The sequence below is a fragment of the Hoplias malabaricus genome, chromosome Y, assembly GCF_029633855.1.
Source record: "Hoplias malabaricus isolate fHopMal1 chromosome Y, fHopMal1.hap1, whole genome shotgun sequence".
In the NCBI taxonomy this organism is placed as follows: domain Eukaryota; kingdom Metazoa; phylum Chordata; class Actinopteri; order Characiformes; family Erythrinidae; genus Hoplias; species Hoplias malabaricus.
The window spans coordinates 80,922,841-80,926,688 of NC_089820.1; positions in this window are offsets into that span (position 1 = coordinate 80,922,841).

Here is a 3,848-nt window from a genome sequence, read left to right on the forward strand (position 1 = left end):
ATGGACGTCATTCACTCGACAGGAATCAGCACATAACCTAACCTGGTTAATACATATGTGTTATTATGTCAAATAGGCCCTTTTTATTTTTAATATTAATATTCATACAGTGTAAAAATCATCCTAAACCAATTGTATGAAAAAATCCATAACTAAATAAAAGGAAGTTCGCAAAGTATAACATTTAAATGAGCACAAATGCTCACAAGGCAAAGTTCACTGCAATCTAATGTAATTTGCTTGCCTTGCAACACTACGGCCACAACTGTCACATTTTGTAACAAACTGTCAATATGGTTTAAGGTTACAATTCCTTTTTAAAACAGTTTTGTCTTTACAGACACCTAAACACGTTTAAAACACATACATACATGGTGAGGACAACGCAAACTAGTCCCCAATGAAAACCTATTGTTTTTGTTTCAGATTTACCTATATGACTAACATGAGTATGTATGAAGTGACTAGGTCTCATTTTTATTAGCAATACTAGGTTTTACTAGTGACAAACACATATCCAGACTTTGAGTATGTGAAAGATGATTAAAAACAGCAGGCAGATAGTAGCTTTCATGTGATTTGACGTACTGGCAGATGGTGAGAAAGGAAAACAAAGATTTCTCTGTTTGTTTTCATAGAAGCATGAAAAATTATAAAATCTTAGATGACATTTGTTTCTAAAAAAAAGGCAGGGGGCAACAGAATGAAATAGTGGATCAACATGTAAGAACATGGATGACTATCTCAGGAATAATTGTATTCAAACTGCCTTAAATGCGAAATAGAGCATATTTACCACCACAAAAAAATAAATAAATAAATAAACAAAAATCGAATCATTTGCAATTCACTAGAGATGAAGTCTCATATTACTTTTTTGTCGCTTTATTAATGTATTTATGATCCACAGATAAGATCTTCTACATGGAGTGGCCAAGTTTAATACAGCTTTTGTCCAGGATCACTGATGCATCCAAGTCAGTGTAAGAAAAATAATAAAATAATAAATTGCATCTATTGGTCAATGGCAGCCATTTAAACATAATATTCTGTTATGCCTAAAATGTGTCAAATTTAACAGTGTAATCCTTTATATATTTTTAAATACTGCTCTTTACCATGAAATCATTTCATAGCAAGGAACATATAATTAGAAGTCATACAAAAAACATTACAGAAACAAAATCAAACATACTGCCAAACCAAACTACACAGCAAACAAACAAATAAACAAACAAAAACAACAATAACAATAACAACAACAGATGAGTCTGTTTATTCTGCTTACAGAAGGTAGGATGGGACCTGTTTTGCCTACCTTCACCCCAAGAAAAATGCTCCATTTGTTCTGTTATTTGTTGCTGTTGTTTTGTAGTTTGGTGCAGTAGTGCATTTGGGTTTCATAATGTTTTGTGTAGAGATATGGAGCTTTTGAGATACTGTTCCCTTGTTCCCTGTATTGTGACAAACCTTTGTTTTAGTATGTTTGGGGATGCATGGAGTGGTGATATTACAGTCTTATTAATGGCTCTAGCTGATGAGCTTAAAATGTGTGCCTCCTCACCCTAAACTCATAAAAAACAGTGTTTTACCATGTATTTCTACAATAGTAGAATACTGTTAATTTTACAGTAAGTTCCTTGCCAACCCTATTGCCAGGTCTTTACTGTATTTTACAGTGGGGAATTCCACAGATCTTTGCAAATATTTGTCAAATTAAATGAATAAGTTATGATCATACTGTGGTTGATGTAAAGTGTGTCTTCTAGAAAACCTTAATGAGTCAGAATTTTACATATGGGGACGCAGTTCAGTGCTTCACAGAAAGCAATTACATGAAATGGTTGAGTACTCTGCCCAATGCCATAGACATATTTTATGATAGTTCTGAAGTAAGCTATTGTCCACAAATGTATTTAGAGGGTAGAAATACATAGAGCGTGACAATGTCTTTCCTGGGTTCCACGGTTGTTTCATCAAAACAATGGCAGGCCTCAGTCTGGACATGCTACAACAGTTAAAAGAACTAACACAACACAATGGTTTTTAACAAAAAATCCTAAATTAAAATATTTTTTAATATTAGTTAAAAAAAAATATTTTTTAATATTTAGTTTCAACATGTGCCAGTTTAACCTCATACTACATATGTACAAACAAATCTTTAACTATTTCATATACTCCAAAAAGCCATTTTAATGCATCACATGTGTGATGTTATAATAGTTACCTTTTAATCTAATCCATACCATGGTTCATATTTTATTTAATTGCTATGATTTTTATTAAAATTATTCATATTTATATTTACAGTTAGTTTTACTTATTGTTGTTTTATATTAGTTATTTCCCATTCTATTATTTATGGCAGTCAGTATACAGATGTATTTACATATATCATATATTAAATTAATACATGTTTTATATATAAACTAAATTAAACACAAACAATAAAAAAATTACCCAAACATTTGCATATTACCTTAATAAACTATGACAAAATATGAATTATATCAATAGCCTTCAGTACTATTCCCTCAATGAGAACAGATCAAGTTTGAGATCAAGATCAGAGAGATCCATTATATTTGTATTTGTTGTAATTTTATGCACATAATGTTTTATTTTTTAAAAAATACTTAGGAGATTGTAAAAGTTCGCAGAATTTAAAAATTCTGTTAAAGCCCATATATATGTTTCATTTAGTTATAATCACATTGTAACTTGCCATGTTTGTTACAGATGGAATACCTTTCTACACTTTAACAAATAGTTATTCTTATTTCTGCTAAAACATCATTATTTGAATAGATATTATTATTATTATTTTTTGCAAAAATATTTATAGCAACCTAAATCTTTCAGTTTCACAATGTAACATTGCCAGTGTATGTTATGGTTTTGCTGTTCCTTATTACAAAATATGAAGTTATTGTTGCTGTTAATTACTTTGTTGTGGCTGTGTTATAGCAATTGTTTTGGCAGCAAGCTCTTTATTTCAAACATGTAGCCTAACTGTCGAACAAGAAAAACAAATCTGGATGACAGCAACCCCTCCAATCCCCAAAACAAAACATAAAAATAATGCACTCTGCATTCAGTGTTTTAATACTGGGGTGAAAACAGTAAATTCAGAAATATTTCATGAGAAAAGTAAAACTGTTATTAATCTTAGAATTTAGGGATGACATTTATACTGAAAATGCAATATTCAAATGTCAAGATTTGCCATTTTAACAACAGCCTAGAACAATGACTTTTAGTTGGGGATAGACATAGTCATAGTCATCATCATAGACATCAGACATAGTCAGCCAGAGGCAACAAAATACTGCTGTTAATGCTGCATTTAGGTAATCACACTTCTCTCTGTTCAAGTGCTTGTCTGAAGATCCACCTATTATATACAAAATATACAACTTTTTTACAACTGGAACTCAAGCATATGAAAGCAATCACAAAAATCTGGCATCAAAGACAAATCTTTGTCTTCTTGGTTATAACAACAGGCTTAAATCATAATTTAAAAAATATTTGCAAATGCAGCAGTAGTCAGATTGCAAGTTTTCCCTAATTAGTTCAGGCTTTAAAAAAAAAAGACATTTCAAGAGAAAAAGAAAACCACTGGATATGAAATCAAATCTTTAGCTCTAAAGAATCTGATGTGAATATTTAAATAATATGCAGTTTTGAATTAAATAACTTAAAAGTGTTTGAAAATATTTTTATTAATTTATCAGCTGGCGGGGGGGGGCAACATTTATCTAAATGCTAATTTTATGCTAAATGGGTGAATCGCTGCCGTCAGCGTTTTATTTTCTCAAACATCCGGGTATTTTTCGGGCCGA